General features: G+C 37.2%; 1 pseudogene; it reads right to left on the bottom strand.

Moving 5' to 3' along the window:
* Window positions 1-13,867: 13,867 nt before the first annotated feature.
* On the bottom strand, window positions 13,868-15,605 carry LOC124988177 (zinc finger protein 317-like; annotated as a pseudogene).
* Between the last annotated feature and the right edge of the window lie 646 nt (window positions 15,606-16,251).

The following is a 16,251-nucleotide window of genomic DNA, read 5'->3' as shown; positions in this document are numbered from 1 at the left end:
CCATAAAGAATAATAAAATTATGGTATTTGCAGGCAAATGGATGAAACTGGAGAATATCATGCTAAGTGAGATAAGCCAATCTCAAAAAACCAAAGAATGAATGATCTCACTGGTAAGCGGATGATGACACATATAGGGGGTGGGAAGCGGGCAAGAATGGAGGAAGGAGGGACTCTATAGAGGGATAAGAGGGGTGGGAGGGGTTGGGGAGGAGGAAAAAAAGTAACAGAATGAATCAAAAGCTATTACCCTGGGTAAATGTATGATTACACAAATGATATGCCTCTACTTCATGTACAAACAGAGAAACAAGATGTATCCTATTTGTTTACAATAAACAAAAGACTTTTTATAAATTGAATTGAACTTACATATTTAAGTGAAATTAGTCTAGTTATGGGCTCCTGAACATGAGTTAGTTTCTATTCTTTGCATTTTAAAAACCGTTTCTTTAGTTGACAAATTCATATTTTCTTATTTTCTGAATTGTTCGCACCTTCAAAGCCCCATTTGAAGCCTGACTTGGTGCTTTTAATCATTATACTGTGCTGAGTGTATAAATCTTAGGTGGAGATAGTACTTATGGTTTTGCTTTGCACAATGTTGTTATGGAAGACTGGTTTATAGGAAAATTTTATTACAAAAGCAGAGTGGTCTTCTGATACCTAGAGCAAAGAGAGTGGTTGAATGAATGACCACAATATATTAGTTTCCTATTGCTGCTGTAACAAGTCAACACTAGTTTACTGGCTTAAAATACCACCAACTTATCATTTTACAGTTCTGGAAGTTAGAAGTCCAAAGTTAGTCTTATTGGCTAAGTCCAAAGTATTGACAGGGCTGGTTCCTTCTGAAGATTCTGAGAACATGCATGTCCAGGCTTTTTTCAGATTGTAGAGGCTGCTCACGTTCTTTGGGCTATGACCCCTTCCTAGCATCACTTCAACTTCTTTCTTCCATCATCACATCTCCTATAGGACCCTAGAGGGTCTTTGATCCTCTAGCTTTGCTCATGATTATTATATCATTGGTTCCACCTGGATAATCCAGGAAAACTCCACATCTTAAGATCCTTAACTTAATTAAGGATCTGTACAATTTTTTTTTTTTTGCTATTATAGTAACAAATGGGACATTATGGACATCTTTGAGGGTTCTTTATTCAGTCACCACACCCACATAGAGAGAGATCTTTGCAGGTAACTTGTATACTGATGGATTTGATGTTTTAACAAGACCCCCTGAAAACTCAGGGATTAAAACCAAGAATCAATGAATGGGATGGTATAAAATTAAAAAGCTGCATGGCAAAGGAAATAAGATAGTGAAGAGAGAGCCTACAGAACAGGAGAAAAAATTTTTACAGCTACTCCTCCAAGAGGGGATTAAGATCCAGAATATATAAAGAACTCAAAAAACTTAACACCAAAATAAATAAATAAATAAATAAAAACCCAAAACCAAAACCAAAAGCAAAACCAATGATAAACATGAGAATGAAAACTCTGCTTTCTTTTGATAGTTGAAAACACTTTGTTTTCTGTTTATAATTAGAAGATTTCTTATTTCTCCTGGAAGGAAATGTCAGACTACTACTGGATAGAAGCCTACCTTTTGGAAATGACTGCCTCTGGCTGCTGTGAACCTCTGGGGAGAGGCCATCCTATCTCCCACTGGGGTCTTCCCCAGCATTGGGGATTTCAGAAGGTCAGGCTTCATCTAGTGAGACATGTGGTATTAACATTTTAAAAAATGTTTCTCCATGAAATATGCTGAAACTACCTCCAGTCATTCCAACTCACACATTCTTAGCTTTATTTGGAAGGAGCTTATGTTCTCTAATTAATCATAATTATAGGGTACATTATAAAGGAAATAAAAATGTTTAATGAAAAATTGATGACAGATTCTACTCCAGAGTTCTGGGGATGTAATATGTAATATTATCATTTATAGTCCTGTCAGAGACTTCTGACAAAGAGCTGCTGGTTATTACAGTCTCAATATTTAATATCTTTTAAATCAACGATGCTGTGCTGGAGTGACTACACACTGAGTAGACCTGAAAAAGAGGGATGGGCTTCTTAAAACAGCATTCAAAGAGGTTCCTGTTATTTCAGACTTGCCTCATGGATCCAGTTGCATGTGTGTTTGAAACAGTCTGGAGTACATTTTCTTCATTTTCCATTCTTGATACTGTGACTTCTGGTGCTAATATTAAGCAGAATGTAATAAAATTTGCAGTGCCTGAGGATCTTCAAAGGAGTTTTCCAAATGATTCACACATTGATAGCTGATAGACTCAGCTTGGTGGGGCTTTTGTTTGTTGTGTCTTATACTCTGGATCTTTCCTCTTATAAACAAATTCCTTTTGAATAATAAAGGACATAAACTTCATGCTTGTGGCCCAGAAGCTGGCATTCTTTTAGCAGTTAAACTCTGCTCTCAAGATTTATGGGGAACTGCTGATTGTAATTACCTGAAAACATTCAGAAGTCTAACTTTAAATAAAGACTAGAAATTCTCAGAGTAGTTATTTATTTATGACTGTGATCATGGGGAAATTTCAAACCAATAAATCTAACACATCGCATCAGGGAATGAAAGAATTCTAGTGGTTGAAATAAGTATGTAAAACATTTGGCTTGATAAATCTGTCTTTGCTTCAAGAACAAATAAATACTGGACCCTTTTGATTTATCTAATAGGATGGAAAACAAATTTTCCCTTAAAATATATCATCATTACTATCCTGGATTGTGATAACTAGGCAGTGGGATGAGTATCCTGTTTTTGTTTTTAAATAAAAATTGTTTGTTTTTTTAAAAGTCTTTAAAGCCTTATATACTAATTACAGAAAACCCAGGAAATACAAAAAACAAAGAAAAACAACAAAACAAAACTCAGTAAGCAAAAGTAGCCTAAAACATCCTCAAACAAGAATCCAGATACCTTGTCTTTTATATTATCTGTCATCTCTCATTGTCTTTATCCTTGACTTTAACTGGTAGCCCCTTTGATGTGGGAGATTGCATTCTAAAAGAAAATTGAGGTAATGATGAACTTTAGAAAAGTTATGAGTGGCCACTGAAAGGCAATGAACATGACCTATGTGGAACATGGCATAATCATTCACCAATCTTTGAAAAATTCTAAACAAGTTGGGTGTGGTAGTGCACATCTACAATCCCAATGACTTGGGAGCCTGAGGCAGGAGGATCATGAGTTCAAAACCAGCCTCAGCAACTTGGTAAGGCACTTAGCAACTCAGAGAGAACCTGGCTCTAAATAAAATATAAGAAAGTTCTGGGGATGAGGTCCAGTGGTTAAGCACCCCTGAGTTCAATGCCCAGTACTCTCTCACCCCAAAAATCTAGACAAACAGGTTTAGTGTACATTTATCATGATTTTCCTATGATACATCCTTTTTTCTCTGGAAACTGTTCATTGTTCATATCTTTTATCTTTTTCTGTGATTAATATAAATCATATATATTTTATTCTGGTCAGAATATCTTTCATTTTAAATTGTAGAGATTATGTGAGATGCATCTAATAATGGTTGTAGGTTATAGGTTCTTTGCACACAGTTGTTAGAAACTAAACTGGACTGAGACAATGAGAGCAGTTTTGTTCCATGACCACTAAGTCTGATGCTGCAATGGCACATTCCAGGGATACCCAGAGACATCAGTATTGACCACTTTGCAATAGTGAGCACTGAGCTGGGAAAATTGAGTACATTTTTGACTTACCTTTTGGTGTTGGGGGTAAGGATATTCAAATGGCACCAGAGCACAAGAACTCCCATGGTTCTATAGATTCGTGACACCAAGAATTCCTGCCCAGTTCATTTGCTTTAAGAAATGTAAGTAGTTTCAAAAGTCAAAGGTGTGATGTTAATACATTTAATTGATTAAATTCATTTGGGAATTCCAGAGTGTAGAAAGGAAAATGAGATAGAGAATTTTTTTTCCTCCTTGTATGTCTACCTCTTGTCTTAAATTAAGCAAATTGAAGAGATCATGCTGAAAGTAGTCACTGCAGTCATGACTAAGATAGAATTGGCATGTAATCCAGTAGTAGAAAGGACTTTCTCTCCTAGTAAACATAATATATTGCTTAATCTTGGAGTGGCCCTGAAAGCCTGCTTCAGAACAGTTGCCTGACTGGCAACTGTTCTGAATGATTGAGATGACTTCAGTGAGATGTGTCAACTTCCTCCCTGGGAGTCTGTGATGCACTTGTGTGGGCAATGTCAGGATTGAGTTGGGCTGGCAGAGGGTCAGGAGAGAGCCAGACAGATGTCTAGGTCTGAATCAAGCCAGAAATTTGGGAGCCAGAGAATGAAGATCAGGGAGTTAGTAGCTTATTGTGGCCAAGAACAAGATGGAGGTCAGAAAGCAAGGACGTCAGTCAGGGCCAGGGAGAAGGAGTAATCAGACCTGGGCAACGAAGGATGAAAGAATAAGAGGTTCAGGTCATTTGCAGATCTGGTGTAGCACAAGCAAGGAATGAACACAAAAGTGAGAATTGAACCAGACTCTGTCTGGCAAGGTTAGGCTTATAGTATTTTACCAAGTAACTTGGGAGACTTGGGAGATGTGGTCTTTTAAAAATTTCTACATCCTCTACTTACCAGCAGTATACCCTTTGTCAACTTATAAAATATCCCTAAGCTTTAATTTCTTTACCAATTCAGAGGGTATACTATTGCCCATATTCCACTAGTCTTCTGAAAGTATGTTTCTTTTGTGATAATTCACTTGAAAATTTAAAATATGTGTACTTTTCTGATGATGTGACATGTATAAATAACATGTTTATTTAAAAATCTGTCTGGTAGTAGAAACTATTATTATTAGTGATTTAAAATTTGATACAGGGGTCAGTAGTTATAAATAGATTCACAAATAAGTCACATTTGAGAAAATTCTTTAAACCTGGTTGTATTATCAAGAAAGTAATCCCACTTTCAATAACTACCAAATAGTACCTAGGAATAAATTTAACTGAAGAGGTGGATGATCTCTATAATTAAAATTATAAGACATTGATGAAATAAATTGAAGAGGAATAAAAAACTGTAAAGACATCCTGTGTTCAGGGATTGGTTGAATCAATATTGTTAAAATGTCCACATTACTCAAAGCAATCTACAGATTCAACTCAATCCCTATCAAGACACCAATGACATTCTTCAAGAAACTAGAGAAAACAACCCTAAAATTTATGTGGAATCACCAAACACTTGAACAGCCAAAGTCATCTTGAACAATAACAAACAAAACAAAAACAAACAACAAACAACAATAAATCAAACACAAAACAAAAACAAAACAGAATGACAACAAAACAGGAGGCATCAGACTATCTGACTTTACAGTATACTAACAAAATGTAGCAATCAAAACAGCATGGAACTGACATAAATACAGGTACATAAACCAAAGACAAAAGTGTTAAAAACATGCATTGGAGAATAAGTGGTGCTGGGAAAATTGGATATCCACATGCTACAGAAGAAAACTAGAAGTTTGTCTTACCAATTACAAAAATCCACTCAAAATGGATTAAATATTTAAATGTACTAGAAATTAGGAAGAAAACATAGGGGAATGCTTCAGGAAATTGGAATGGTTTTTTTTTTTTTTTGTTTTCTTTTTTCCTTTTTGGAGAACCTCCCCAAACAACAGGAAACAAAGGCAGATATAGACAAGTGGGATTACATTGAACTAAACAGCTTTGCACAACAAATGAAACAATCAACAAAATGAAGAGACTACCTATGGAATGGGAGAAAATATTTGCAAACCATATATCTGACAATGGGTTCATAGCCACAATATATAAAGAAACCCCAAACCTCAATAACAAGAAACAAGCCTGATTAAAAAATGGACCATAGACCTATGTAAACATTTCTCCAAAGAAGACATATAAATAACCAACAGGTATCTTAAAAATGTGCAATATCATCAGTCATCAGGGAAATGTAAATCAAAACCACAATGAGATACAATTTCACCCCCATAAGAATGACTATTATCAAAAAGACTAAGGTAATATATGCTGGTGAGGATGTGGAGAAAGGGAAGTCTGTATACTCTGTTGTGGGAATGTAAATTAGTACTGCCATTGTGGAGAACAGTATGGTGGTTCCACAAAAATGTAGAAATAGAACTTCTATATGATCCATCAATCCCATACCTGGGCATATGTCCAGAAGAAATGAAATCAGTATGTTGAAGGGACATCTGAGGTCCCATGTTCATTACAAGACTGATCACAATAGCCAAGAAATGGAATAACCTAAATATTATCAACTTGTGAGTAAATAAAGAAAATGTTGTGCATAAGCACAATGAAATACTATCCCATAATTTAACAGAATAAAATTCTGTCATTTGTGACAAAAGAGATAAACTGGATAGCATTAGGTCAAGTGAAATAAGTCAGAAACAGAAGAGCAAGTACACATGATCTCACTCATACGTGGAATCTAAAAAAATGTTGATCTCATAGAAGTCAAGAATAGATGGTGGCTACCAGAAGCTGGGGAGAGTATAAGGTCAGAGGAGTGGGTACTAAGTTATAGTTAGGTACAAGAATTCCTGGTATGTTATTGTACAGTAGAGTGACTAAGGATAATAATATACTGTATATTTCAAAAAACTAGAAAGAAGGGCTTTGAAATTTTTGTTCCCATAAATCAATGGTAAATGTTTGAGGAGATAGATATATTTAACATTACACAATGTATACATGTATTGAAGCATCACATTATTCCACTAATATATATAACATTTATGTTTCTGTATATCAATTAAAAATCAATTTAATTAAAGAAACAGTAATAATGACAACAACAAGCCTTGGTTGAACTAACCAAGCTTGCTTGGCATATGGCCATCTGTTTTTTTTTTTTTATTTTTAATATAGGCAAATGCTACTTTCTTTGGGAAGACTTTGAGATTCCAGTTGGACCTGTATCAGTCCTAATCTGTTTTGTGAAAATATACTTCCATTTCAAAAACATGATAATTTACATTTACCTCTAAAGAATTACAGAGCACATTAGAAGTTTCTCAAACTTAGTCACTCGTGGAATTTTTTTGTGTCTTAACACCTTTTTGCATCCTTTAGTTTCCTATAATTTGGGAAATTATAATTAATTTTCAGCAGCAGAAATTTTGCTCTTCATCTATTTTGCCATTTTGTCTGTTGGGGTCTGATTAGTGACCATAAGAACCTTTAGATACATTTTAAATTCTTAGTTATTGTACCAATGCATTAAATTCTTTAGTAAATCCAAAATTGCAGAAGCAAAATTTTGTGGACATTTATCTGTGGAGAAGAAGTAGAGTGACACAGTGCATGTGTACTAACTACTACCTGTCCCAAGAAACACTTCTATATCTGAAAAAAATAAAAGACACTATATTGCTTGAAGAGATACAATAAAAATTGAGATAATTGAGTAAAATTATTAAAAAATGGGTATGCAGAACAGAAAAAATATTCTTTTGGTTTAAAGCTTCTTAACTTTTGAAGTTAATTCATTCTTTCATGAATATTTATTACTAGCCTACTATGATCTTGATGTTTGATATTCTGGAATACATGAATGTTAATGACTTTATTTATGAAAAATAACTATGACCAATATTTTGGTTGTTAGTTCAATGAAAATTGAAATATCTGCCATAACCTGGAGCCTGGACCTCTGACATTGGTGTGTGTGTGTGTGTGTGTGTGTGTGTGTGTGTGTGTGTGTGTGTTGATACAGTGTGGAGGTTAAATACTGAAGCGCTAACTTGTATGGACAAGCACTTGAAGATGTTGTTATTTTACTCCTCAATATTTCATGTGATTTGATGCTTTTTTTTCCCTCAGCTTGTCAACATTAATGTCTCTACAAGACTGAAATAATGGTCATCTTCTAAAGCCAGTTTAACTCAAATTAATTTTAAAATGAAAGATGACATGTTTAATTAAGGTGAATACATTGGTGGCCATTTGAAAATATATTTTTAAAGGTGTCTTCACCGACCAGATGATGTCTTGAAGAAATACTCTGTATAAAGTAAGCATGGAGTTGGCTTTGAGTGGGAGTAGATGACCTTCCTTACTCCAAGTATGGCCCAGAACAATGTGCTTGAACCCAACCCAAAGTAAAGGCTTCTTTACCTGCTCAGTGATGGTGGCGATACTGGTCTTGAAAATTAGATGGGGTTCCTTGTTCCTCTGGTGTTGAAGATTAAACACCTTATAAATGCCGAAGCAAGAACAAAATGTAAATTTTATTTAAGAAACAGGAGAGAGAGAGAGAGAGACAGAGAGAGAGAGAGAATGAGAGAGAGAGAGAGAGAGAGAGAGAGAGGGAGACCTCTGGAGAGGAGGAGCCCAGAGCTGGTGCCTGAGGAAGTAGGGGTGTCTTGTCTCTTTTATAGATTTCAGGTTTCCTTTCTTCTCATGCCCACTCCTCCTCTTATCTCACTGGCAAGACCAACAGTGCAAGGTGTGGTTTGCTTCTGTTCTAGCATCCCACTTCCTTGGGGACCTCCAGATCATGACTATCCGGTAGCTAGCCTGTTTCCCCAAGTTCAGTCCTGGGCTTATAGTGTTAGATGGGCTCACTGCTCTGAGCATGGGAAAATGCCCTATTCCTCTAATCCCCACCCCACTCCCACCACTCCTGTTTTCTGTATTAGTCTTCCTTGCTTGGAAGTGGGAGGACCTCATATTTGGTAGAGGTCATGAGAGACAAATGAGCAAGAAGGCCATTTTTGTTATTTTAGTTTTGGGTTACATATGCTTTCTTAACTTTGATATAAGAGTCTCTATTTGGTCTATCACAGCTCAGGGTTCTAGACCAGACTCAGAGTCATGAAACGTTTACTTAATGGCCATTGCCTTCCATGCATATATTTTCTTCCACATATATGTAGTTCTCAGAGATCCTGCAGGAAGAAGAGACAGTGTAAGGACAGGATTTTGCATCAAGTTCCAATGTCTGAGCCCTGATTTTCTTTATTTTCATAACTGTAAATCTGTACCCCTTGTTGACAAACTTCAGATATGCTTTACAGGAAACTAGACCTTAAAATATAATAGAGAGAAGAGTTGAATTTTATCTGTTTTCATATAAAGAAATACAGAATATGATAAAAATCAAACAAACTGAAATTCAAAATAATTATACCATCTATAACCTTGAGTTCTACTCTTCAGAGGTAGTTTCTTTCAACATTTTCTAATGTATGTCTCCAGAAGTTTTCTATTCATATATACTAATGGATAATTTTGGAAATATATAAATAAAATCAAAATAGCATTTAAAAAACACATGTGCCCAAATGGTAAATCACTGTGCAATTTGCTTTTTAAAAGTTAGCAGTATCTTGAAGATTGCTTTATAATAGCACCTGCAGACATATCTCATTCTTTTATGGCTGCATAGTTTTTCTCAGCAGGGGATGTAAGATAATTCATTCAATTGCTTTAAAGATAATAATTATCCCATTGAACAGAGTGTGTTGGATTGAAGATATTTCTCCCAAAGTGAAGATCTCCTTTTATTTTTCCCTGGAAAATAAAAATTCAATTGTATATGAATTGTTGAAACTGTGAATTTTGCAAATGTTAATATTATCATCAGTTAAGATAATACCAACACAAAAAATTACACAGCAACAAAAACCTTGGCTGGACAATACCCAAGGCATCAACCTGTGTTTTGAGTATTTCTTTCCTTTGAAGTACCTTGACGGCCCTTCCCGTGTAGACAACAGCCACCAGCATCTGAAGCACTCCCAAAGATCGGGAAATTTGTACAGAGAGGCCAAGGGGCTGAAAAGTCAGGTCAGGAGATTCAGAGAGGTTCTCTTAGGTTTCAGAAACTACATTATACTTGGGTTTTGGGGAAAAAGAGAGAACCAAGGAACTACTCATGAGAAAGGAAGGAGTGTGGAAAAACCTGGGAGAGGAATAGAAAAGAACCATTCTGGAAGGTGGAGAGCTCCTTTTACGTGTGGTTCTCACTCTTCCCTCACCTCCTCTAGTTTACTACCTGTGATCAATCCTGGGCCAGAAAATCTTACTATTGTTGACTAAGGCAGGATTGGACAAAGTGGTAGGAAATATCCTTGTGTGCTACCTCAATAGTGGACACAAGTCTCATGGCCAGCACTGTTGGGAAAGCATGGGGAATGCAGAAGTGAACAAAGACCCTTTGAGAAATAAAGTCTGTGGATGTGGACAACCATTTGGAAGCGTTTGGCTATAAAATGGAGCAGAGAAATGAGACTGTTGGGTTAAGAAAGGTGGTTATTACAATATCAGTGAAAACACAGACAATCATATCTTTAAAGGCTTTCTATGTACAGATGTTGGGTTGAGAGCTACATCTATATTATCTCAATGAATCATCTCAACAACTCTAGGGGATATCTCTGTATCTCTATTTCTATTTCTATATCTTTAGTTATATCTATATAAAGCAGGTAAGAGATACAACTGTAAATACCTGGTCAAACTCATGATAAATCCCTAAAAAGTAACATATAGAGAATTTGTAGTCTATTAATAGCATTGAGTTATAAACTATCCTACAGAACAACTGATTCCATTCTTAGTTTCAGTTCAATATTTATATTATGTGATTTATTCAAAGAGATATGGTCAACAGTGATTTTCCATGATTTAAAAATTTTGGAAATATATTTTTCCTATTTTATTTATACCAGTCATTAGTCAATCTTTCACCTGTCAAATGTAATTTATAGTGAAAGATAAAAAGAATAAATGAGTTTTAAAGAAAATGAACTATAAAGTTTTCTTCAAAAATATTTATTTGTAGTTTTTACTTCTATTTATGTTGTTCAAAAACAGTGGTTTTAGGTAAGAAAGGGAGAAAGGACGGATTGTATAGAGGAATGTGAGGGGTGGGGAGTGGGTGGGGGGAAGGAAAAAGAATAGAATGAGACAAACATCATTACCCTATGTACATGTATGATTATGCAAGTGGTGCGACTCTACTTTGTGAACAACCAGAGAAACAATAGTTGTACCCCATTTGAGTACAATGAATAAAAAAAAAGGCAAACAAAAGTGGTTGCAATTTTGTCACATTTTTATTTTGACTTCTTCTCCATGTAGAATAATACTTTGATAAAATTCCAAAAGCATTGATTTTTATTTGAAAAATTTAATCTATGTCAACATTTCATGCTTAGAAAATTGTGATAAATCGATTATAATGGAGAAAAATTGAGAAGGGTATCTCATGGTAATTATTTTATAACTAGGTAAAAATCATTAAATTTCTTTTAAAAGCACTTATTCTTAAACAGAATCTTAAGCTTCTAAATTTCTCATGATATTTTGGAGTAAACTATGAAATTATTACCTTAAGATAATCGAGCTTATTATTGGAAAGAAATAAGTGTCTTTCTAATTTCACTGGATACATTTTACTAAAGTTATATATATTTTGCATATTAAGTCAGTAAATTTATTCTTTTCTCTTCATAATAACTTTAAGTATATTTTGTTTTATAAAAAATGAAAATATTTAATTTTTATAGAAAAACTAGCAATAAAGGATTGATGCCAGAAAGGACTGAAGATATCACCTTTTGGCTTCTTGCATTCCTGATACTTTCCACCATGAGTGAATGACTTTCTTTTATGGCCTTTTCAAAAGCATGTTTTCAGAAAATCAAAGTTCTTTCTTCCATGGTATCCTTTTAAAAAACCAGCATAGAAGGGAATGACCTTAGCAAAACTCTTTTCATTTTAGTACTAACTTCATATCTTTCTTTTCTTTTCTTTTTTTTTTTTTTTTTAAACCAGTAATCAGTTTTATTTTTTTCTCATGAAATAGGTCTGGAAGTAACAAACCCAAGAAACCCAGGGCTAGTACAGATACTCAAAAGGCCACAGGGAAGCCCTGCTCACTGGACTTTGCTGCAGTGTTCTCCTTAGACTGGCTTTTGTCCTCATAGCCACAAGATCTTTCAATACTAGGTGCTGGATCTCCTTGCAAGGTGAGATGTAGGGAGAAAAGAACCATATGTGGAGGGAAGAATCTAGGTAAGAAGGACAATTTTTCAAGAGCTTTTTCTCAGAAACCCACACAGTGGCCTCTGCTTATTTGTCAATGGACAGGGTTATGGGATGTGGACAGTACCAACTGCAAGAAAATCTGTTTGAGAGATTTAAAAAAATAGCACACCTAACTGAGATTTGGATTCTTTTGAAATGGAAGAGGATATTGGGGAAGCAACTAGAAGTCTATGCCACTCTTGGCTGGACAGCAGGCCACAAACATACCAAAGGATCTATGTGATAAAGCCATCATGCTTTGATCACAATGCATTGGAATCAGATACCAGTAACAGGTACTAAAAAACACCCACGTTATCCAGTATGTAACACAATTCTAAATATGCCATTGGTCAAGTAAGTTACCCAAAAGAAAATTAGATATATCAAGAATGAAGATACAGTAAAAATACTATATACAAACCTTTTGTGATGAGGTCTAATGGTTATTATTGGAAAGAAATAAGTGTCTTTCTAATTTCACTGGATACATTTTAAAGGAGCATCACCTTAAAACTAAAAACTAGAAATTCATGAGCTAGGGCCTGTTTCCATGATGAGGGACCAGTAAGTGCAATCCTGCATTCACTGGACAATACCATCAGGGTTTCTCTCCCAGTGAGAATTCTCATATGCACAAGTGAGGGAACTGCCTGACATCATTTATACACAGGGACTACCAGCAATGTTAAGTTCTCACAAATTTCTTCAAAGAACCACGTTAATTTAAAAAAATTTTTTAAAGAAATAAAAATTTCTTTAAGAAAATTCTAGAAAAAAATTCTAGAAAAAATATTTTAAAGAAAAATTTTTAAAAGAAATTTTAAAGAAATCTGTTAATTTGAGTGCTCACAATAAGTGCAATGATTCTCAACCTCAGTAATACTGGTGTTGTAGGGCACATGATTCTTTGAAGTGGGGCTCCTGTGCACTATAGGGCCTTTGACACCATCCCTAATGTCTTCCCACTACATGTCAGTAGCTCCTTCCCCAGTAACAACCAAAAATGTCTCCAGACACTGCCAAATGTCCCCTGGGAAACAAAACTGTTCTCTGTCAAGGACCACTGCTGTGGACCAAGGCTTAGCAAAGCTTTTCTGTAAATAGCAACTATTTCAGGCTTTGAGGGCCACAGAGAGTCTCTGCACAAACTCAATCCTCCTTAAAAATGAAACTACTATTCTTAGCTTATGAGCTGGTCAGTTTGCTCACCCCTTTTATGGACTTCACACATTCACCCTTGCTTCATAGATTTTTCTCTTCGGTGTGATATCTCTCATGAGGAATAGAGTGCAAGAACAAAAAGATTTCCCCCATCACTGCACTGAAAAAAATTCTCCCTAGTGTGTGCAGAAAGTTGAGAAAGTGTTGCCGAGATTGTTTTGTTTACTTGTTTTTGTGGGGTGGATCCTAGGGGCTCAGGCATGCTAGGCAAGCACTCTACCACAGGCTGCAGTCCAGCCTGCAGGAGTTATTTTGACAGTAAATGCCAAGCTGGGCCTCTCCTCTAAGTTCTCATGTGTTTAAAAACTAGATGGACACTGAAGGATTTTCCACATCCCCTGTGGCATGTGTTCTCACCCATCTCCAAAGCGACAAGAAACTCGTCTTCTTACAGGCTTCACACACATGCTGGATTTCTCCTACGTTCCATAAACTCTTGTGCTCTGTAAGGTGAGAGCTTGTGAAAGATTCCTGCCTCCCTCACATCCAAAGTTTGCTTTCTGATCTGAGAGTTCCCATCTCCTAAAAGAGTGCTCACTGGAACCTTTTCCACACTAAGACTGGGAAGAGCTTCTCTCCCGGATAAGTCTTCACATGGTTCCTGAGGGATGAGTGGTCTCTGAAGGCCTTCCCGCAGGTGAGGCACTTGTAGGGCTTCTCCCTGGTGTGTATCCTCCTGTGCATGTTGAGATTTGAGCCTATGCTGAAGGCCTTCCCACAGTGGTCACACTCAGGGCTTCTCTCCCGAGTGACTTCTCATGTGGCTCTTCAGGGTGGACTGGTTCCTGAAGACTTTCCCACACTGCCAACACTCCACATGCTTCTTTATGAGATGGATGCTCATGTGTCTCCTCCGTGACAGATAATCACCAAAGATTTTCCCACAGGCTGCACATCCACAGTGTCTCTCTTGAGTGTGTATCTTCCTGTGTGTGGTGAGGTTTGAGCTGGTGCTGAAGGCTTTCCCACAGCGATTGCACCCATAGGGTTTCTCTCCTGTGTGAGAATTCATGTGTGTCTTCAGAATGGACTGGTTTTGGAAGGCCTTGCCACACTGGCAACATTCCACTGACTTCTTCACAATGTGGATGCTCATGTGTTTCCTCCGTGACAAGAGGTCACCAAAGGATTTCCCACATTCTTTGCATTCATAGGTTTTTCTCCACCATGTGGTTCTTCTTGTGCAAATTAAAGTTAGACTTTCAGTCGCAGGCTTTGCCACACTGTGTGCACTCATACACACTTCTCCTTGGTGTGTTTTCTGATGTGTTCCTTCAGATGTGAGGGGTGCTGGAAGGCTTTCCCACAGTCCTGACACTCACAGGGCTGCTCCCCAGGGTGTGTTTACTTGTGCACAATGAGGTGGCAGATCCTGCCATAGGCCTTGCCACACTTGTCACACTTGCAGGGTCTCTCGCCAGTGTGGACCCTCATGTGTATCTTCAGGGACGAGAGGGTGCTGGAGGCATTCCCACACTGACTACAGTTGAAGGGCTTCTCTTTGAGGTGTGTCTGTGCATGGCTCCTGAGGGCAGAAGGGTCATTGAAGGCCTTCCTGCAGTCGCTGCAGCCGTAGGGCTTCTCCCTGGTGTGTATTGTCCTGTGCTGGGTGAGGGCGGTGCTCGTGGTGAAGGCCTTCTGGCACTGCTGACACTCTTGCCTCTTCCTCCTGTCATGCACACTCACATGCTGGGTGAGAGGCATCCTCTTGCCAGGGTACCTTCCTATTTGCTGAGTAAAATGAGCACTCATGCTGACGACTGCAAACAAGTGGGCATATTCAGTGGATCTCTCCCCAAGATGAGCTCTTTTCGTTGTCACACCACTGGATGTTTCCTTCCCAAAAATATCTTCCATAAGAATTGACCACTTGATCTTAGATGGAGTCTCCCAATCTGGACAGGTGCCTTGCTGAATGCCCCCTCCTCTGTCCTCAGCTCTTCTTGTTCCAAGTGTGAGATGAGGCTGGGTTTGCCAACCTGATACCGCAGTGAAGTGAGGTTGCTATAGTTCTCCAGCATCACATCCTTGTACAGTTTTCTCTGAGAGGAATCCAGCAGGGGCCACTCCTTCTCAGTAAAGTCCACAGCTACATGGATTCATGAGAAGAAACACTGGTTGGTGTATCAGGCTCCAAACCATGGCAAGCAAACAGGTCTAAATTCTCGGGACAAGAACAGTGTTTTGACAAAAGAGGAAATTCTGACTCTTGGAGACACGCAGGGTCCTGGGTGGACACAGCAAATGTGGAAGACAAACCAAGAGCTGCCATCCTGTGCAAATGAGTCAATTTCCTACATAACAGGGCACTGGGGAAGCAGGAAGCTATCTCCTGATTTCACGACACTCTAGAAGCTGGCATCTTTTAATTATTTATTTATTTATTTTCACAGAGGGGAGTTTATTAAACAAAATGTCTCCCTGCAGGGTAAGAGAGAAAATGAGAGGAAAAGAAAGGGAACAAGAAAGGGCACGTGCTAGAGAGAGTGGAAAAGCGAGGAGGATAGAGAAAGTGAGTAGGAGAGAGGAAAGCAAGAAAGAAAAGATGGCGGTGAAGCTATCTTTAAGAATCCCGCCAGGCTAACAGGGGACCAATAATGAAGAAAGAACAAATTTTACATATGCCCTATTGATGACAGGTCCTATAATAGAACATTAAATGATGAGTTTAAAATTACCATTACAGACAAGTTTAATTTGGAGAATAGCAGCTTGATAAATTTTCTGCTTTAAAGGCTTGTATACCTGGAAAATATGAACACGTTTAATATACAAAGAATAATGTTTTTAAGTATGTTACTCCATGGAATAACTTTATAAATTAATCAGATATCTCTAACACACACATTTGAGTAATCCCATACATGTCGACTCTAATTCATTCATCTTACTGTAAAAAAACCAAGATATCAGACAAG

The sequence above is a fragment of the Sciurus carolinensis genome, chromosome 7, assembly GCF_902686445.1.
Source record: "Sciurus carolinensis chromosome 7, mSciCar1.2, whole genome shotgun sequence".
In the NCBI taxonomy this organism is placed as follows: Eukaryota; Metazoa; Chordata; class Mammalia; order Rodentia; family Sciuridae; genus Sciurus; species Sciurus carolinensis.
This window is presented reverse-complemented; position numbering and strand designations above follow the sequence as displayed.